Source organism: Myxine glutinosa, chromosome 6 (genome assembly GCF_964187855.1).
Source record: "Myxine glutinosa chromosome 6, kmMyxGlut1.1, whole genome shotgun sequence".
NCBI lineage: Eukaryota > Metazoa > Chordata > Myxini > Myxiniformes > Myxinidae > Myxine > Myxine glutinosa.
Genome location: NC_136266.1, coordinates 84,050,848 through 84,073,706, shown reverse-complemented (window position 1 = coordinate 84,073,706; position 22,859 = coordinate 84,050,848). Strand labels below are relative to the sequence as shown.

Below are 22,859 nucleotides of genomic sequence, written 5' to 3'. Positions count from 1 at the left end.
AGAAATTTCTACAAAATAATTAAAATGACTATTGTTCGGTATCGGGTTTACATTTAAATGTAAACTTTAAATCATTTAACATTCAATCATAAAACATTTAAAATCACAAACCGATGCAATCTTTCACAGATTTAGTAAGTATAGAAATATCTAATTTACATAACTATTCAACCCACTGAGTCGATAGTTTGTAGAAGTGCCTTTGAATTGTAGAAGAAGCGATTACATTTGTAGAAGTTTGTAGAAGCGATTACAGTTTTTTTTTCCTTTTTTTTTTTCTTTTTTCGATACAGAATCGAGGCTCGTGAAAGAGCTAACATTTATCAAACAAACAAATCAAACAAACAAGCAAACAAAGTATATAAAAAGGGGAGCGGTAGACAAGATGGGGAGAGAAGGGGAGGAAGCACACAAACACAACATTTGAGAGCAGGGACATCGGGAGATGTGTGGGAGGGAGAGGGCTTGGGGGGAGGCAGGATAGGTATAAAACGAAAGGACACCAAGGACTTCCAGGAAAGAAGTTGGTATTTCAAAAAAGTGGATTTGGGGTGAAATTAGCGGGGGTAGAAAAGATCAAGGTTTTGGATTGGGGAAGATAAGAGATGGTGGTGAACAGCTGTTTTAACGACCTGGAGGGAGGAGTGGGATTGAAGAGAGTGAGGGAGTTTGTTCCAGAGGCAGGAGAAAAGAGGAATGAAGGAGTGAAGGTGAGCAGAGAGTCTTGATTTTGGCAGTTTAACCATGAAAGGGTTGCAAGCAGATCTTGTGCGACCTGTAGGAATATTTGGGGGACAGAGCCCAGAGAGAGCTTGGGGAGCAAGGCCAGAGAGGAGTCGGTGGAAGACGGAAAGACCACCAACCTGCCTGCGGTGAGTGAGTGAAAGGCCCTTGGAGTTAGCTTCATCGCAGGAGATTCCAATGATTCTGAAAGCTTTGGTTTCAACAGCGTGAAGACGAGCTAGGTGTGAGGCAGGAGCACCAGCACAGAGGGGAGAGCAGTACTCCAATGAGCTGCGGATGAAAGCCTTGCATGTGGTGAGGAGCTCAGGTGTGCCAAGGAAGGTCCTCGCATGACGGAAGATGCCCAGTCGGCGACTGGCTTTGGAGGCCAGATTTGAAATGTGGTTTTCCCAGGAAAGATCATGGCAGATAGTGAGACCCAAAAGCTTGAGTGACAGAACTTCTTGGAGAGGAGTATTCAGAAAGTAGATGGGAGGGTTGTCCAGTCAGTCTTTTCGGAGAGACATCGTAAGAGTGTGAGATTTGTCAGGATTGAAAGACATGTTCCACTTGTTTGCCCAGTCTGTGATTTTGTCCAGGTCTGCAGAGAGTGAGGAGGCTGCAGACTGCCGATCTGAGGGATGAGGAATGGAGCGACAGAGAGTAGAGTCATCAGCAAAGAGATAGAGAGGGTTAGGGTTAGATAGAGTCAGAGAGATCATTGATGAAGACCAGAAAAAGCACAGGGCCCAGAACACTGCCTTGGGGAACTCCAGCCTGAACAGGAAGAGGAGATGAGAGAAACCCATTCAGGGCCACACGTTGACTACGACTAGAGAGGAAGTCCGCCAGCCATGCGTGGAGATTTCCATGGATACCAAAGGAGGAGAGTTTGGTGAGCAGAGCAGGGTGCCAGACCGTATCGAAGGCACGTGATATGTCGAGGGAGACAGCTCTAATTTCCTGTTTGGCATTGAGGACCTCCATCCATTGTTGAGACAGCAGAAGCAGCATGTCCAGAGTAGAGTGACCTGGTCTGAAACCAAATTGATGATCAGAGATCAAGCCATTGGAGAAGAGGAAAGATTTCATATCCGAAGCAATGATGGATTCCATGACTTTGCTGATAATTGGGAGAAGGCTGATTGGTCTGTAGTTGCTAGGATCTGTTTTTGCACCTTTTTTGTGTAAAGCGGTGATGTTGGCTGATTTCCAAGCAGACGGCAGTTGACCTTGAGCAAAAGAGAGGGTGACGAGAACAGAGAGAGGGAGTGAAAGAGTGGAAGAAGAGGATTTTAGGACCTGTGGGCTGATGCCGTCAGGTCCAGTTGCAGAATCAGAGTCGAGGGTTGACAGAAGCTTTTCCACCTTGTCAGGACGAAAGGACACGGAGTCCAAGAGCAGCTGGGTACGACTGGGTACGGTGGGTACAGAGAGGGATGGGTTCGGGACACAAGATTTAGAGGCAAACACAGAGTTGAGGCATTCAGCTTTTTCACGTGCGGAGTCAGCTGTGTAGCCATTTGAGGTAAGGGAGGGGATGGAGGGGGAACAAACACCAGAAACAGATTTGACCAGACGCCACCAGGATTTGGAAGAGGGAGACAGATAAGAGAGTTCGGTCTTGAGGATGGAGAGATATTGTTTCCTGGCTCTCCTGAGGGTGGACACACTTGTTTCGAGCTATGTGAAAGGAAATGAGATTTCCTTCCGTTGGATTTGCTTTCCAGGAGACGAAGGCAAGTTGTTTCTGGGCAACAGCCTCACCACAAGATTCCGTGTACCATGGACGGGAGGAAGGGTATGACAACTGAAGACGAGATGGGATAAATCTGTGCATGAGAGAGAGCAATTTACTTTGGAAGAATTCCCAGGATGAGTTGATGTCAGAGGTGGTAGAGATGGGAGACCAGTCCAGATGATTGATGGCTGCTTGAAGACCGTGCCAGTTGGCCTGAATGAAATGCCAGACTCGTCGACGCTGAGCAGGCTCCCTGAGAATGGTCAGAGAGATGTCCACTTTAACAAGCACATGATCAGATGAGCCGATTGGAACAGAAGAAGAGCAGTAGACATTTTCAGCGAAGTTAGTCATAACCAAGTCCAGAAGAGAAGATGCTCCGTTGACTGAGATCCGGGTCGGGAAATTGACAGATTGTGTCAGTCCCAGTGAGTCGCAGAGGTCCTTTGCTGAGGAGCCATGGCTGGTGAGAGAGGTACCCACACCCAGCCAACTGGCATGGTGACAATTGAAATCACCACATATGAGGAAGAGAGAGTTGGGATGAGTAGATAGAAGTTGGTCCATATTATCAGACAGCGAGATGGAGATGGAGTCATCACTGTTTGGTGGACCGTACAACACACATATGAACAAGAGGTGGGAGCGAAGGGGAAGCCGTAGCCAGAGGTATTCCTGGGGGTGAGGTGGAGAGAGTGCAGTGCAGGGCGAGTGAGGAAGAGAGTTTTTGATAAAGATAGCAACCCCACCTCCAGGACGAGGCTCAGGTCTATCATACCAGCTTTGAGTATGCCATAGCTTTGAGTCTTCTTGGATATGTCTGTATCATCATTGCACGTCTGGATTTGAGGAGTTTTTTCCCATTCTCCCTTGAAGATTTGCTAAAGCTCTGTCATGTTGTATGGGGAGCATTGGTGAAGAGCAATCTTCAAGTCTTTCCAAAGATTCTCAATGGGATTCAAGTCTGAGCTTTGGTTGGGGAACTATGGCTGCTTGCTTGTGGTCATTGTCTTGTTGAAATGTAAATCTTCGCCACAGTCGAAGGTCTTTTGCACTCTGAAGCAGGTTCTCCTCAAGAATTTGCCTGTATTGGGCTCCATTCATTGTTCCCTCTATCCTTACAAGTCTCCCAGTCCCTGTCGCTGAAAAGCATCCCATAGCATGATGCTGCTACCACCATGCTTTATGGTAGAGATAGTGTTAAATGGGGGATGAGCTGTGCTCGGTTCCGCCAGAAGTAGTGCTTTACATTCAGACCAAAGAGTTCAATTTTTGTCTCACCAGACCACAGAATCTTTTGCCTCATGCTCTCAGTCTTTCCTATGCCTTTTTTTTTGCAAACTCCAGGCATGCTGTCATGTGCCTTCTTTTCAGGAGTAGCTTCTGCCACTCTGCCATAAAGCCCAGATCGGTGGAGTGTTGCAGTGATGGTTGTCTTGCTGGAAGTTTCTCCCATCTCCACACAGGATCTCTGGAGCTCAGCCAGAGTGACCATCGGGTTCTTGGTCACCTCTCTTACCAAGGCCCTTCTCCCCCGATTGCTCAGTTTGGCCGGGCGGCCAGCTCTAGGAAGAGTCCTGGTTGTTCCAAACTTCTTCCATTTAAGAATTATGGAGGCCACTGTGCTCTTGGGAACCTTCAATGCAGCAGAGATTTTTTTGTAGGCTTCCCCAGATCTGTGCCTCGACACAATCCTGTCTCAGAGCTCTGCAGGCAGTTCCTTCGACCTCATGGCTTGGTTTTTGCTCTGATATGCATTGTCAGCTGTGAGACCTTATATAGACAGGTGTGTGTGTGTGCCTTTCCAAATCATGTCCAATCAATTGAATTTACCACAGGTGGACTCCAATAAAGGTGTAGAAACATCTCAAAGATGATCATGAGAAATGGGAGGCACCTGAGCTAAATTTCAAGTGTCATAGAAAAGGGTCTGAATACTTATGTCAATGTGATATTTCAGTTGTTTATTTTTAATAAATTTGCAAAACTTTCTAAAATCCAGTTTTCTCTTTGTCATTATGGGGTATTGAGTGTAGATTGATGAGGAGAAAAATGAATTTAAACGATTTCAGCATGAGGCTGCAACATAACAAAATGTGAAAAAAGTGAAGGGGTCTGAATACTTTCTGAATGCACTTTATTTATATATATATATAAAGCTCTGGTTATATATATATAATGTTATATATTTATATATATATAATGCACACACATATAGATAACACATAAAATTGTATACATACACACAAACATACATACAAACATACATACATACATACAAACATACATATAAACATACATACACATACATACAAACATACATACACACATACATACATACATACATACAAACATACATACACACATACATACAAACATACATACATACATACAAACATACATACAAACATACATACATGTATACAAACATACAAACATACATACAAACATACATACATACAAACATACATACAAACACACATACATACAAACATACATACAAACATACATACATACAAACATACAAACATACATACAAACATACATACAAACATACATACAAACATACATACAAACATACATACAAACAAACATACATACAAACATACATACATACATACATACATACATGGCTGTGGATTCACCGATGACGGAGGGATGAAATGACAATTTACGTTGGAAAAGTTGATGAAAACAATGTGGAGTGGCATTCAATAGCCTTTCTCTTTGAGTTGCCCGAGTGTGAAAATGATGTCAATTGTATCGAGAGTTGCCTGGAAGGCACATTGACTTTTAGGAAGGATGCATTTTGCCACAGAATGCAATCTCAGCAGAAGTATCCATGCGTAGATTTTTCCTGCCCAATATTTAAAAGATAGATGCTTCTGTAATGCTCACACCAATGACTATTTGCGATGGGTACGGGAGTGGGAGACAAGGCCAGTGACTGCTGAGAAGCCTCTCCCACATTGGCCACATTAGGCTAATATCGACGTCAGATGATGGATGGCATCATGGCATCTCTGTTGTCGTCGCCGTTTTTTTTTTTTTTTTTTTTTATCTGTCAACAGTCTCGGCCTACTTGTGCATTGCACTGCACCATACATGTCTGTCTTGGGCGATGGTCTCCCAATTTTCCAGTGGGATTTCTAGAGCCTTAAGATTAAGTTTGATGACATATTTGTGGCACAAGCACTATCCACCGTGTTTCCTACTGCCTGCACTAAGCTGACCAAATAGAACAGATTTAGGCAGCATTGCATCTTCCAAGCGTGCCATGTGGCCAACCCAGCGATGTTGGGTTTTGCGTAGGATGGTCTGCACACTGTGAAGGCCTGCATGCCTGAACACTTCTCTGTTTGTGATCTTATCATTTCATGAGATTCCAAGGATGTAGCAGTGATAGCATTGTTGTGTATGCAGTAGTTTGTGTATGTGTATCATACACAGTGTGAAAGTCTCTGGTGAGTACATGAGTGCATTGAGGATAACGACGCGATAGATCTTACACTTTGTAACAGTGGGAATGCCACGCTCTGACCAGATCCTGGAACGGTGGGGTTCAAAAGGAGAAGTGGCTGCCTGAATGCATCTGGACAGTTCTGCATTTAACCAGTTATCATTAGATACAGTGTGCTTTTTTTTTTGTTGCCACGATAAGTGAACATCCAGTTATGTACACTGTGAGTTCATAGTGATGGTCATTTGCCTCGGTTGAAAAAGGACCTTTGTCTTACTCATCATATCCAGGTTCCTCCTGATGACTCAATCTTTGCTCTTTATTTCTTCTGGTTCCTTCTGATGATTCCAATGAAGTATTTGATTTTCTGCTTCATTACGATTGTACCATATCCTGATGCTGTGTGGACTCTGCTTCCCCGCTGATGGATCTCTGGTACATTGTAACTGTTGCTGCGTTTTTGCCTGAGGAAGAACTGCTAAAATCTGTCTCTCCAGGTTCTTCCCAACATCTTTGTTCCTTTCACATTTCTTTCTACTTTTTCATATTTCTCTTTATTCATACTAATTCTTGCTTCTTCTTTATTTCGCTCTTTCTTTATCTATCTGTCTTAGGAGAAGTGAATTATTGCAGAAAATGTTCTGGAAGGTTCATTTGGCTACACCTGGATGGGTTGGAGGGTAGAGGAGTAGCAGCTGAAACCCGAATCCTATCCAGGTTCCTCCTGATGACTCCATCTTTGCTCTTTACTTCTTTTGGTTCCTTTTGACGACTCCAATGCAGTATTTGGTTTTCCACTTCATTATGTTGATGGTAAGACCAAAGCTTGTGGCAGCAGTAGCAAAACGATCAGTGATTTCCAGGATTTCTTCGAGGGAATGCGCTACGCATGCTGAGCCATCTGCGTTTCAGAGGTTACCTACACAGATTTCTTGGACCTGACTTTTGGCTTTCAGTTGAGCAAGATTGAATATCTTCCCATGAGAACTGGACTGGATGTATACACCAGCTTCAAGGTCTTTGGAGGCACTCTCAAGTATAGTAACAAGGAATAATGTGAACAAAGTAGGCAATCAGAATGCAATCTCAGCAGAAGTATCCATGCGAAGATATTCCCTGCAATAGTTAGAAGATAGATGCTTCTGCAGTTGACACAGTCATGACGATCGTCATTGATTTTCATACTGTTACTCTTACAGCATCTGTGAAAGCTTATGGTGGGATGTCAGAATTCCAACAAGCTGTGTAAAGATTGTGCCTTTGCTGCTCCATCTCACAATGCTTGTAAATTTATGGTATTCCATTCAGTTCTGGTGTCTTGCTGCTACCTGTACCTTTGATGGCGAGTACGACTTCGGGAAGATTATGGGGCCTTGCAGGCTCATCTTGTACAGGCAGCTGCTCCACCTTGTCCAACGCTTCAGATAACATTGTAGAGGATTAGTCGAGAAGATTATGAAAATATTTGGTCTAGTATTGCAAAATATAATTCTGCTCAATGGGTAGGCTGTTGCCAACCGGGCATTTGATGGGCAAGAATGATGTCTTGGGTTTCATGGCAGCAAAGAATCCTTTAGTGTCGTACCTCCCCGCTACCATTTGCATCTCTTCAGCCTATTTACTCCACCAGTGATCTTTCATCATGCTGAAGTTTTGCCTTTGCAGACTTGATGTGTGTTGGGTTGTTGCCCTGGTAGCTCGAGTCATCGGCATTGCTTTGTATGCTTTGCATTTTCTTCCAGGAACACATGGACCTGCAAGTTTTCTTCATCAAAAAAATCAGCCTGGCATTGATGATTGACCCTGTCAGAGATACTGCAGACTATTTCCCTGAGGTGGCTCCATTGAACGTCAATCACATCATAAATGCTGATAGGGGTTGCAGCAAAAGCATCTGCGAGACCAGTTTGCAAAGCCTGAGATACTAGGAGCTTATTCCATTCTTCCATATACAGTCATGTGAAAAAGTAAGTACACCCCATGTAAAGTTTTGACTTTTTCAACATATTTCAACATACAGCTATTTGATCTTCATTTCAACAATATTGATAGATAAAGGTGATATAATATAACAAATATCATGAAACATTTACATTTTGTAGTCCATTGTATAATTTAAATAAACATAAATGCAAATTTCGCATGTGGAAAAAGTAAGTACACCCCGACATTTATCACTACTTCAAATACCTAAAATTAGAATCAGGTGCACCAGCTCAGGTGGAAATGATAAGAACATCGTTAGAGAGAATCTTGGAGGAACCTGTCTTATTTAAACCTCAGACATTTAGTTTGGTTTGCTCTTTGTTGTTGAAGTGTGCGGTGTCACCATGCCTAGATCAAAAGAGCTCTCTGTGGCCTTCAGAAAGAAGGTTATAGATGCCTACGAGTCTGGGAAGGGATTTAAAAAGATCTTCATACAATTTGAAATCAATCATTCGACTGTCCGGAAGATCATCTACAAGTGGAGAAGATTCCAAACAACTGCCAACTTTTTCACGCCAGGCCGCCCCAGCAAGTTCAGCCCGAGAGCAGACCGCAAGATGCTGAAAGAAGTCTCTAAGAACCCCAGAATGTCATCACGGGAACTACAGGTAGCTCTGGCCACTGTTGATGTCAAAGTGCACGAGTCTATCATGAGAAAGAGGCTGCACAAATTTGATCTACATGGGAGGTGTGCCAGGAGGAAACCTTTGCTGTCCAATGAACACCTCGGCAAAGACCAGCACTTCTGGAACAATGTGATATGGACAGATGAGTCAAAGGTAGAGTACCTGGAGTACCTGTTCTGGAACAATGTGCTCTGGACAGATGAGTCAAAGGTAGAGTACCAGAAGTACCAGATACCAGATACCTATTTGGCCACAGTACCAGAAGGGGTGTTTGGCAAAAACCAAAGACAGCGTTTGACCACAAGAACCTGATACCAACTGTAAAGCATCGTGGTGTAAATATTATGGTTTGGGGCAGCTTTGCTGCATCAGGTCTTGGGCAGCTCACCATCATAGAATCCACTATGAATTCTTCATTGCACCAGAGGGTGCTTGAGGATAATGTGAGGCCATCTGTCGGAAATGTTGAAGCTCAATCGAAGGTGGACCTTGCAACATGACAATGACCCTAAACATACCAGTAAATCCACCAAGGAATGGCTGAAAAGAAAGAAATGGAGGGTTCTGGAATGGCCAAGTCAGAGCCCGGATCTAAATCCCATCGAGATGTTGTGGGGGGATTTGAAACGAGCTGTGCATGCAAGAAACCCCTCAAACATTGCACAGCTGAAATAATTCTGCATGGAGGAGTGGGCAAAATTTCTCCCAGTCGATGTCAGAGACTGGTAGACAGTTATAAGAAACGCCTACTTGAGGTTGTTTCTGCCAAAGGGGGCAACACCACCTATTCGAGCCAAGGGTGTACTTACTTTTTCCACATGCGAAATTTGCATATATATTTATTTAAATTATACAATGGACTACAAAATGTAAATGTTTGATGATATTTGTTATATTATATCACCTTTATCTATCAATATTGTTGAAATGAAGATCAAAGAGCTGTATGTTGAAATATGTTGAAAAAGTCAAAACTTTACATGGGGTGTACTTACTTTTTCACGTGACTGTACAAGTGCAACACATTTGTGGGAACTTCTGCATCAGTGTTGGGAAGAACTTCCCGAACAATATTTGATTTCCATTGTATAAAGAATGCCACGAGGGTGTTCGGCGGTTATATCTGTAAAAGGTGGCTACTTTTCTGAGTCAAAAATTTGAATTAGGTTTTGTTAAAGAAAATGGTTCTGTGATTTTTATTTATTTATCTCCAATCGTTTATTTGTTCTATGCTTAATTTCAGAATACATTGAGACATTAAACTGCGTAAATTTCAATAAAAACTGGAAAAATTGAGGTGTTCTAAAACTTTTGACCGGTAGTGTATACATACATATATATACAGACTTGGCATTTCAAATGGAATATTTTTTTTTCTTGACTTGGGTTTACTTTCTGAACTCAGTATATCAATCTGGTGAGTTTCTTTTACGCTTCGGTGATGTCTTTGTTGAAAGAACCATGTCACTGATTGTCTTTCGCAGCAAGAAGTCAATAACAGGATTATATCACAGGTGGCATGACAAAATGTAAGGACAGGTACATTTGACGATTGGCTTCACAATCGGGTATATAAGGGTTGTTGCGTTCTGTATTAGTGGAAAACAACTGCTGCACGTCTACAAAAGTTATTGCCGCTTCCTCTGGAGATCGTCCGTCAACTTGACAATGCTGTTTGTCATGGAGTGGTGACTTTACGAAATTCCGGCATGAAACAGCGTGCTATTGCTCGGCAGTATGGCATCATTCAAGGTCAGGTGTCAAATATCCTGAAACAAAATGCTCAGAGCGGTGTCCATACTCCAATACCGAGGCCAGGACGTCCACGCAGAACCACAAGGAGAGATGATCGCCAGCTGCACCGGTTAGTCTGCAATGGCTGTACCAAGTCAGCTAATCGGCTTAGGGCTGAGTGGCAGCAACACACAAATGTGCCTGTATCCAGAAGGCTAGTCAACCAACAACTGGTTCAAGCAGGCTATCTTGCAGGGCGTCCCCCGAGAAAGCCACGCCTGACCAGACAACACAGCCAGCGCCGATTGCAGTGGGCCAGAGTGCACCGTCAATGGCAGCCAGGAAACTGGATTCACGTGACCTTCAGTGACTCGTCTAGATTTCTGGTCTATCGTCAAGATGGCTGGGTCTGAGTACGCAGACAAGTGCATGAAGCCCACAACGAAGATTGTATAGTGCCAAGAGTCCAAGCTGGAGGTGGTGGGGTGACTGTTTGGGCTGCTTTTCATGCAGGGGGCAAAACTGACCTGGTTGTTCTGAATGGAAACCTGAACCAGTTCAAGTACAGGGTCATTCTGGAAGAAACATTGCTTCCATTTGCTCGTGCAGCCTTTCGAGGAAACTTTGTCTTCCAAGATGACAATGCACGGCCTCATCGTGCTCGCATGATCCAACATGCATTGACGGTGCTCTCTGGCCCACTGCAATCGGCGCTGGCGGTGTTGTCTTGTCAGGCGTGGCTTTCTCAGGGGACGCCTGGCAAGATAGCCTGCTTGAACAAGTCGTTGGTTGACTCGCCTTCTGGATACAGGCACATTTGTCAGTTGCTGCCACTCAGCCCTAAGCTGATTAGCTGACTTGGTACGGCCATTGCGGACTAATCGGTGCAGTTGGCGATCATTCCTCCTTGTGGTTCTGTGGGGACGTCCTGGCCTCGATATTGGAGAGACACCCCTCTGAGCATTTCGTTTCGGGATCTTTGACACCTGACCTTGAGTGATGCCATACTGCCGAGCAACAGCACACTGTTTCATGCCGGAATTTCGTAAAGCCACCACTCCATGACAAACAGCATTGTCGAGTTGACGGACCATCTCCAGAGGAAGTGGCAATAACTTTTGTGGACGTGCAGCAGTTGTTTTCCACTAATACAGAACGCAACAACCCTTATATACCTGATTGTGAAGCCAATCGTCAAATGTACCTGTCCGTACATTTTGTCAGGCCACCTGTGATATAATCCTGTTATTGACTTCTTGCTGCGACAGACAATCAGTGACATGGTTCTTTTAACAAAGAAATCACCGAAGCGTAAAAGAAACTCACCAGATTGATATTCTGAGTTCAGAAAGGAAACCCAAGTCAAGAAAAAAAAAATATTCCATATTAAATGCCAAGTCTGTATATGGAACCAAAAGTTCATTGGAATTATGTTGAAATTATTCTAGATTTTGTTAATGTGACCTTTAAAAGAAACAAAAACCACATTTGACCTTTCAAAGCAAATAAATTGATCCTTGAAAGTGATGTCAACTGATATCGAACTCAATTCATGGACAGTACTGTGTTAAACTTCTGGACGATTTCAAGAAGTATTTCTTTATTTTGCACATTAGCCAAAAATTTTTTTTCACAAAAACAAAAGTTAAATTACAACTGGGATTACGGACAGTAAAATTACAGTTCAGTATGTCGTGTAACCCCCACGAGCATTCAGGAGAGCACGTACACGTTGAGGCATGCTGTTCACGAGATTTGCCAAGGTTTGGACAGGAATCGCTTGCCATGCAGTTACAATAGCCTGCTGCAATTCACGCACAGAGGCCAGCTGCTGTTCCAAGTTGTCGATTTGACGCGTTAATTCTGCCCACAAGTTCTCTTTCGGATTCATATCCGGGGACATGGCAGGCCACTCCATATGCTCTACACCACGGTCAGCAAGAAAGTGTTGGATCATGCGAGCATGATGAGGCCATGCATTGTCATCTCGGAAGACAAAGTTTCCTCGAAAGGCTCCACGAGCAAATGGAAGCAATGTTTCTTCCAGAATGGCCCTGTACTTGAACTGGTTCAGGTTTCCATTTAGAACAACCAGGTCAGTTTTGCCCCCTGCATGAAAAGCAGCTCAAACGGTCACCCCACCATCTCCAGCTTGGACTCTCGGCACTATACAATCTTCGTTGTAGGCTTCATGCACTTGTCTGCGCACTCGGACATGGCCATCTTGACGATAGACCAGAAATCAAGACTCGTCACTGACGATCACGTGATTCCAGTGTCCTGGCTGCCATTGACGGTGCTCTCTGGCCCACTGCAATCGGCGCTGGCGGTGTTGTCTTGTCAGGCGTGGCTTTCTCAGGGGACGCCTGGCACGATAGCCTGCTTGAACCAGTCGTTGGTTGACTAGCCTTCTGGACACAGGCACATTTGTCAGTTGCTGCCAATCAGCCCTAAGCCGATTAGCTGACTTGGTACGGCCATTGCGGACTAACCGGTGCAGCTGGCGATCATCCCTCCTTGTGGTTCTGCGGGGACGTCCTGGCCTCGATATTGGAGGAGGGACACCCCTCTGAGCATTTCGTTTCGAGATCTTTGACACCTGACCTTGAGTGATGCCATAATCCCGAACAACAGCACACTGTTTCATGCCGGAATTTCGTAAAGCCACCACTCCATGACAAACAGCATTGTCGAGTTGACGGACAATCTCCAGAGGAAGCGTCAATAACTTTTGTAGACGTGCAGCAGTTGTTTTCTACGAATACAGAATGCAACAACCCTTATATACCCGATTGTGAAGCCAATAGTCAAATGTACCTGTCCGTACATTTTGTCACGCCACCTGTGATATAATCCTGTTATTGACTTCTTGCTGCGACAGACAATCAGTGACATGGTTCTTTAATCAAAGAAATCAGCGAAGCGAAAAAGAAACTCACCAGATTTATATTCTGAGTTCAGAAAGGAAACCCAAGTCAAGAAAAAAAAAATATTATCCATATTAAATGCCAAGTCTGTATATATATATATATACACATTTCAGAGGCAACAAAGTGAAAATGAAGAATGCAAATTGAAAGAATCCTTGACATGACAGTCAAACTTAATCAAGCATGCAAATCAATTTAATAAGTGAAGATGCAATGCGGGAGAGCGGTGTTAAGCACATCGCCATCGACTCCGATCGAGATTTTTTTTTAATCAACAAATGAAATGGAAATGAGTTAACACACCTTTAACGCCTGTTACAAACAATTCCGAGTACATTGCGAGTGTAACTTCGGTGATGTGATGTTTGATTCTGCAAATGGGCAACTGGCATCCCCTCTGTTGTGAAGCCGTGCCCTGATAATTCATCAGCACAGGTCGTGATTTATAAAGCCAGACGTGGAGAATAAAATCCTTATGCAAGGCCAAGATGGAATCAGGTGGACCAACTTCTCAAGCACGCACGGCCATCTTCACCCGTGCTTGACCCTCACAAATCCATCCGCAATGCCAGATATTGTGAATCGATTCAAGGGACAAAGCTGGTGATGTGCCGACATCATTTTTATATATCGGCTAAGGTTAAGAGGTATATGTACTTGAAGAACGATATTTTTTCCACCAATATGAAACAGGCTTTCCAAAATGGAATCGTCGACAATGAGATGTAAACAAGAAGGAGACTCGTCTGTTTAACACAAAAACATTTCCGCCTTGAAACCAGAGACGTCCAAGATGTTCTCGACCGTATTTAGAATATATTCCAACAATTGTATATTTTTATATTTCTAATTCGGTACAATATTAGAAATATATCATTTGGTATCCCCATGCGACCTGTCTTCCCTGGTAAACCAAGACCCGCTGGCGTTTTTCGGACTCTTGTGAGTATCTCATCCAAGAACAATTTGAACGTCCATGGCAAAGTTTTATCACAACAGGAAAAAACTAGAACAGCACTCAGTAGAGAGCACACCTCCACCTGGTTGGCCATATCACTCAATGGTGAAGAATCACTGAAAAATTAAATAATTCTTATATCCTAATCCATATTCAGATCTTCACCAAAATCGAATCTCTTTGTCCTTGTCAGACACTCAACCTGTCCACCAAGTTTCGTTCGAATCCGTCCACAACTTTCTGAGATATCCTGCTATGTATAGTTTTTGGCCCTATCTCCAAAAGGTGAAGAATCACTTAAACATTCTAGTAGCCGGATCTTCACCAACATCTAACCATTTAGTCCTTGTGACATACGCTACATCTCGGCCAAATTTCGTCCGAATCCGTCCACAACGTTTTGAGATATTTTGTTCACAAACAGACAAACAGGGGTGAAAACATAACCTGCATTCACCTTTTGTGGCGGAGGTTTAAAAAAAGGTCAAGAGCAGGACAAGCATCACAAGTAATGGCTGCATGTTGAGTCAGGGCTCGGTGAACCTCATTGTGGCTGAGAAAAAGCACGGAAGTCACTTGTTTTTTTTAACATTTCCCCTCTGATCATTACAATAGAGTGAGAGTAAGGGTGGAGAAGGGACCGATCGAGAAATACGGACTCCAAGGTATTTGTGGCCAATTATAAAACACTTCCACAAAACGCCCATGTCTTCATGTGATTGTTGTCCTCTCTTTACCCTTGACCGACCCACACATCTCCTCTTCCTCCCCCGGAGTGTATGTTAAGTTGTATTGAGTCGGTGATGTCTATGCGGCTGGTGTCGCAGATGGTGAGTATGCCCATGGATTTTGGTTATTGGGGTCGGGGTAAGGGAAGTTGGGGGGGCGCACATGGCACAACCCACAAAATTGACAGGTATCCAAGTGCAGCCCAATACAATTCCATGCGCTGATAACATCGTAACATACTAAATGCATCATGCGAGAACAGAGTGAACGCCTTACAAACCCACAGAAGCAATTTTATGAGTTTCGTGATGGAACACAATTCCTGGGAGAGCTTTTAGTAGCTGACATTGGAGTACGGAGGAGGGCATTTCTGAAATGACATCACATTGGCAACAATAAGGTGGAGGGGAAGGATTCATGTTGGCATAGCAGTATGCCTTGATGTTGGCATAGCAGTATGCCTTGATGTTGGCATAGCAGTATGCCTTGATGTTGGCATAGCAGTATGCATTGATGTTTGCATAGCAGTATGCCTTGATGTTGGCATAGCAGTATGCCTTGATGTTGGCATAACAGTCTGCCTTGATGTTGGCATAGCAGTATGCATTGATGTTGGCAGAGCAGTATGCCTTGATGTTGGCATAGCAGTATGCCTTGATGTTGGCATAGCAGTATGCCTTAATGATGGCATAACAATATGCCTTGATGTTGGCATAGCAGTATGCATTGATGTTGGCATAGCAGTATGCCTTGATGTTGGCATAGCAGTATGCCTTGATGTTGGCATAGCAGTATGCCTTGATGTTGGCAATGATGTATACCAACCTTGATGTTGGCATGGCAGTATGCATTGATGCTGGCATAGCAGTATGCCTTGATGTTGGCATAGCAGTATGCCTTGATGTTGGCATAACAGTATGCCTTGATGTTGGCATAACAGTATGCCTTGATGTTGGCATAGCAGTATGCCTTGATGTTGGCATAACAGTATGCCTTGATGTTGGCATAACAGTATGCCTTGATGTTGGCATAACAGTATGCCTTGATGTTGGCATAACAGTCTGCCTTGATGTTGGCATAGCAGTATGCATTGATGTTGGCAGAGCAGTATGCCTTGATGTTGGCATAGCAGTATGCCTTGATGTTGGCATAGCAGTATGCCTTAATGATGGCATAACAATATGCCTTGATGTTGGCATAGCAGTATGCATTGATGTTGGCATAGCAGTATGCCTTGATGTTGGCATAGCAGTATGCCTTGATGTTGGCATAGCAGTATGCCTTGATGTTGGCAATGATGTATACCAACCTTGATGTTGGCATGGCAGTATGCATTGATGCTGGCATAGCAGTATGCCTTGATGTTGGCATAGCAGTATGCCTTGATGTTGGCATAGCAGTATGCCTTGATGTTGGCACAGCAGTATGCCTTGATGTCGGCATAGCAGTATGCCTTGATGTTGGCATAGCAGTGTGCCTTGATGTTGGCATAGCAGTATGCCTTGATGTTGGCATAGCAGTATGCCTTGATATTGGCATACCAGTATGCCTTGATGTTGGCATAGCAGTGTGCCTTGATGTTGGCATAGAAGTTTGCATTGATGTTGGCATAGCAGTATGCCTTGATGTTGGCATAGTAGTGTGCCTTGATGTTGGCATAGCAGTGTGCCTTGATATTGGCATAGCAGTATGCCTTGATGTTGGCATAGCATTATGCCTTAATGTTGTTGGCATAGCAGTATGCCTTGATGTTGGCATAGCAGTATGTCTTGATGTTGGCATAGCAGTATGCCTTGATATTGGCATAGCAGTATGCCTTGATGTTGGCATGGCAGTATGCCTTGATGTTGGCATAACAGTATGCCTTGATGTTGGCATAGCAGTTGTTGCCAACAGTATGCATTGATGTTGTTGGCATTGCAGTATGCCTTGATGTTGGCATAGCAGTATGCCTTGATGTTGGCATAGCAGTATGCCTTGATGTTGGCAATGATGTATACCAACCTTGATGTTGGCATGGCAGTATGCATTGATGTTGGCATAGCAGTATGCCTTGATGTTGGCATAGCAGTATGCATTGATGTTGGCATCGCAGTGTGCCTTGATGTTGGCATAGCAGTGTGCCTTGATGTTGGCATAGCAGTGTGCCTTGATGTTGGCATAGCAGTGTGCCTTGATGTTGGCATAGCAGTGTGCCTTGATGTTGGCATAGCAGTATGCCTTGATGTTGGCATAGCAGTGTGCCTTGATGTTGGCATAGCAGTGTGCCTTGATGTTGGCATAGCAGTATGCCTTGATGTTGGCATAGCAGTATGCCTTGATGTTGGCATAGCAGTATGCCTTGATGTTGGCATAGCAGTGTGCCTTGATGTTGGCATAGCAGTATGCCTTGATGTTGGCATAGCAGTATGCCTTGATGTTGGCATACCAGTATGCCTTGATGTTGGCATAGCAGTGTGCCTTGATGTTGGCATAGAAGTTTGCCTTGATGTTGGCATAGCAGTATGCCTTGATGTTGGCATAGCAGTGTGCCTTGATGTTGGCATAGCAGTGTGCCTTGATGTTGGCATAGCAGTATGCCTTGATGTTGGCATAGCAGTATGCATTGATGTTGGCATAGCAGTATGCCTTGATGTTGGCATAGCAGTGTGCCTTGATGTTGGCATAGCAGTATGCCTTGATGTTGGCATAGCAGTGTGCCTTGATGTTGGCATAGCAGTATGCCTTGATGTTGGCATAGCAGTGTGCCTTGATGTTGGCATAGCAGTGTGCCTTGATGTTGGCATAGCAGTGTGCCTTGATGTTGGCATAGCAGTATGCCTTGATGTTGGCATAGCAGTATGCCTTGATGTTGGCATAGCAGTGTGCCTTGATGTTGGCATATCAGTGTGCCTTGATGTTGGCATAGCAGTGTGCCTTGATGTTGGCATAGCAGTGTGCCTTGATGTTGGCATAGCAGTATGCCTTGATGTTGGCATGGCAGTATGCCTCAGTGTTGGCATAGCAGTATGCCTTGATGTTGGCATAGCAGTATGCCTTGATGTTGGCATGGCAGTATGCCTTGGTGTTGGCATAGCAGTATGCCTTGATGTTGGCATAGCAGTGTGCCTTGATGTTGGCATAGCAGTGTGCCTTGATGTTGGCATAGCAGTATGCCTTGATGTTGGCATGGCAGTATGCCTTGGTGTTGGCATAGCAGTGTGCCTTGATATTGGCATAGCAGTATGCTTTGATGTTGGCATAGCAGTATGCCTTGATGTTGGCATAGCAGTATGCTTTGTGCGGGTTGCAGACATGAACACCCATGAGATATCAAAGGAAAAGAACAACGATTCCCAAAATTCTATGATCGCAAAAACCACTGGTGGTAAAATAAACAACTGCGAGGCTTTCCTACCTGTTCATCTTGGTTACCTGTGATGCAACCGTGCAGCTGGATGCGATGTAAATGTGATGATGATGTACGAGACAAATGATTTATCCTCTTACTGATGGGGGAAAAACATGGCTACAAGCAATAAAAAGCACGTATTTAGCGGTAAATTGATTATACGTATCATGGGACCCAGGACAGGCACCGGGAATGGAGCAGGGCTTGTGTTCACCTGGAACCGTGTACAAAACGCACGGCAGTCATTATCAGGTGCAAACAGCTCGTTGCACCGAGGATTATAAAATGGTGCAGCATGGGGCAAACCGTGACCAAGTGCACGCAGAACGAGGGCACAGTTATACCTACTGCACGCAGCACGGATTCTTACCAAAGGCATTCGGCACGGATTGCACAGTTGTGATTTGCATTGAGTGTGCAGGGTCATTTATGGTCAGTGGTTCGAAGGAAACACAGCACACACACCTCACACCTCACACCTCATACTACATTGACGATCCCAAGAGATCCCATCGGGAGAATCTCAGTGCAGATCGGATGAGCCCCATATTGATAAGCGAGGCTCGTAACAAATCCCAATCTCAGACGGTGAAAGTGTGCACAAACGTGATGTGAGTGGTTGTGTGGTCCTGGTGGTTGTGAGTGAGTGTGTATGTGTGTGTGCACACGGTGTGTGTGGTTGAGTGTGTATTGGCAAATGTGGGTGTGGGTGTATGTGTGGGTGTGGGTGTATGTGTACGTGTGCGTGCACACATGGTGTGGGTGGGTATGTGCGTGCACACATGGTGTGGGTGGGTATGTGCGTGCACACATGGTGTGGGTGGGTATGTGCGTGCACACATGGTGTGGGTGGGTATGTGCAATGTGCATGTGCATATGGTCTGGGTAGGTATGTGCGTGCACACATGGTGTGGGTGGGTATGGGCGTGCACACATGGTCTGGGTGGGTATGTGCGTGCACACATGGGGTGGGTGGGTATGTGCGTGCACACATGGTGTGGGTGGGTATGTGCGTGCACACATGGTGTGGGTGGGTATGTGCGTGCACACATGATCTGGGTGGGTATGTGCGTGCACACATGGTGTGGGTGTGTATATGGACGAACGGACGTGTGTGCGTGAAGGTGCATGTGGGATGGATACGTGTGCATACAAGCAAGAGGTGTGGGTGGGTGTATATGACCACATGCGGTATGTGTGGGTTTGTATGTGCACATGCGGTGTACGTGGGTTTGTATGTGCGCATGCGGTATACCTGGGTTTGTATGTGCGCATGCGTTATACGTGGGTTTGTATGTGCGCATGCAGTATACGTGGGTTTGGATGTGCGCATGCGGTATGTGTGGGTTTGTATGTGCGCATGCGATATGTGTGGGTTTGTATGTGCGCATGCGATATGTGTGGGTTTGTATGTGTGCATGCAGTATACGTGGGTTTGTATGTGCACATGCGGTATACATGGGTTTGTATGTGCGCATGCGGTATACGTGGGTTTGTATGGGCACACGTGGTATACATGGGTTTGTATGTGCACACATGGTATACATGAGTTTGTATGTGCACGTGTGGTATACGTGAGTTTGTATGTGCACGCGTGGTATACGTGGGTTTGTATGTGCACACGTGGTATACCTGGGTTTGTATGTGCATGCATGGTATATGTGGGTTTGTATGTGCGCATGCGGTATATGTGGAATATGTGGAGTTGTATGTGCACACGAGGTATACGTGGGTTTGTATGTGTGCACGCAGTATATGTGGGTATGTATGTGCGCACATGGTAAACGTGGGTTTGTATGTGCGCACGCGGTATATGTGGGTTTGTATGTGCGCACACGGTATGCATGGGTTTGTATGTGCGCATGCGGTATACATGGGTTTGTATGTGCGCATGCGGTATATGTGGGTTTGTATGTGCAAACACGGTATGTGTGGGTTTGTATGTGCACGTGTTGTATACGTGGGTTTGTATGTGCATGCATGGTATATGTGGGTTTGTATGTGCGCATGCGGTATATGTGGAATATGTGGAGTTGTATGTGCGCACACGGTATACATGGGTTTGTATGTGCGCATGCGGTATACATGGGTTTGTATGTGCACGTGTGGTATGTGTGGGTTTGTATGTGCGCACGCGGTATGTGTGGGTTTGTATGTGCGCACACGGTATAGGTGGGTTTGTATTTGCGCCTGCGGAATGTGTGGATTTGCCTGCATGTGGTGTGGTATGTGTGGGTTTATATGTGCACAAGTGTTATACATGGGTTTGTATGTGCGCATGCGGTATGTATGGATTTGTATGTGCGCACGTGGTATACTTGGGTTTGTATGCATGCATTGCTGCGGTATACATGGGTTTGTATGTGCGCACATGGTATACGTGGGTTTGTATGTACGCACACGGTATACGTGGGTTTGTATTTGCGCATGCGGAATGTGTGGATTTACATGCATGTGGTGCGGTATGTGTGGGTTTGTATTGCGCAAGTGCTATACATGGGTTTGTATGTGCGTACACGGTATACGTGGGTTTGTATGTGCGCACGCGGTATTTATGGATTTGTATGTGCGCATGCGGTATACGTGGGTTTGTATGCATGCATTGCTGCGATATACGTGGGTTTGTATTTGCGCATGCGCTGCGGTGTGGGTGGATTTGTATGCATGCACACGGGGCGGTGTAGGTGTGCTTCTATGTGTGCACGCGGTGTGGGGGGGGGGTGCATGCGCGCACACACAAACACACACACACACACAACAAAATCAAATGCATAAGAATGTGCACATCGAGGGCGAATGCATTATAATGGAAGACAAAAACGTGCACGTGGAGTGGTTCCAGCTAAAAGCGGACGTCAAAGAAAACAATGACGTGCAATCCCCACCCACTCCCTCCAGCCCTGGCGTCGTGCTCGAGATCGTGTGCTCCGATATCAGGGTCACGCTCTGCATGTGATAACAACTCGGACCATTTTTACAGGGTCAAAGTTGATGTTGGTATTAATATTAATTCTATTGTTATTATCGTTTATATGTGGCTCGAGACAGCATAAATGATATTCCATTCCCTCGCTCTCCATCCATTCCACATCTGAATCGCTTCCATTGCCATAATTAAATAATCCGCCTGTATATTATCATATTCTTCACTCCATCTGTATAATCCATTCCCCTTAGACATCCTCCATTATCCCTTCACACCCATGTTCTCTTTTCTCACCGGGTTAACGCAATTATAATCCAGCCTCAACCTGTACAATCCATATCCACCCTTCATCCAAACGGAACGCTCCATTCACAATCCACAATCCATGTCCGAATCCATTTTACTCCCACGTGAGGCGTCACCGCATCTACAAATCGCTTATCCATTGCCTTTCTCTCTCGACTCCCGTTATATTCCGCTGCAGCACAGTATATCAAAGCACGGCATAGCAGGGTATGTCACAGCACGGTATTGCGAGGTTTTGCACAGCACAGCACCGCACACAAGCCATATCAAAGCACAGTAAGGTGCATAAACTGAAAAACAAGGTACGACATGGTAAATCCCAAAGCACGACACGGCAAGCACGACATGCAAGCACGACATGCAAGCCTTTTTAAGGTACAGCACGGATTCAGCACGGTGTGTTTAAAGCACGGCACGACACGCGCTGCACTGCGCCTTACCGGGAGTGCGCGCACGATGCGGTGAATGGAGCGCGCGGCGAAGAGCGAGTGGAAGGGGGCGGTGCAGAGAGGAGCGAGCAGGGAGGCGGTGCGGAGAGGAGCGAGCAGGGAGGCGGTGCGTAGAGGAGCGAGCGAAAGGCGGCGGTGCGTAGAGGAGCGATCAGGGAGTCGATACGGAGAGGAGTGAGTGGAAGGGGGCGGTGTGGAGAGGAGCGAGCAGGGAAGAGATGCGGAGAGGAGGGAGCAGGGAGGTGGTGCAGAGAGGAGCGAGCAGAGAGGAGGTGTGGAGAGGAGCGAGTGGAAGGGGGCGGTGCATAGAGGAGCAAGCAGAAGGGTGGTGTGGAGAGGAGCGAGCAGGGAAGAGATGCGGAGAGGAGGGAGCAGGGAAGCGGAGCGGAGAGGTGCGAGCAGGGAGGCGGTGCAGAGAGGAGCAAGCAGTGAGGCGGTGTGGCGAGGTGTGAGCAGGGAGGAAGTGCGGAGAGGAGCCAGCAGGGAGGAGGGGCGGAGAGGAGCGAGCAGGGAGGAAGTGCGGCGAGGAGCGAGCAGGGAGGTGGTGCGGAGAGGAGCGAGCAAGGAGGCGGTGTGGAGAGGGGCGAGTGGAAGGAGGCGGTGCGAAGAGGAGCAAGCAGAGAGGCGGTGCGGAGAGGAGGGAGCAGGGAGGCGGTGCGGAGAGAAACGAGCAGGGAGGCGGTGCGGAGAGAAACGAGCAGGGAGGCGGTGAAGAGAGGAGCGAGCAGGGAGGCGGTGCGGAGAGGTGCGATTGGAAGGGGGCGGTTCATAAAGGAGCGAGCAGGGAGGCGGTGCAGAGAGGGGCTACAAGGGAGGTGGTGCGGAGAGGATCGAGCCGTGAGGCAGTGAGGAGAGGACCGAGCAGGGAGGCAGTGAGGAGAGGACCGAGCAGGGAGGCAG

At 45.7% G+C, this 22,859-nt stretch overlaps 1 protein-coding gene across 2 annotated transcripts in view; it reads right to left on the bottom strand.

The window, feature by feature from the left end:
- The window catches only part of LOC137430029 (visinin-like protein 1), a 109,871-nt gene extending 87,276 nt beyond the window's left edge, over positions 1 to 22,595 (bottom strand). The window contains exon 1 of one of the 2 annotated variants that reach the window (XM_068120502.2): positions 21,951 to 22,595. The gene's annotated coding sequence lies outside the window, so the exon portion shown is untranslated. The remainder of the gene's footprint in view (positions 1 to 21,950) is intronic. The other variant, XM_068120501.2, reaches the window with a different exon arrangement.
- Positions 22,596 to 22,859: the final 264 nt, after the last annotated feature.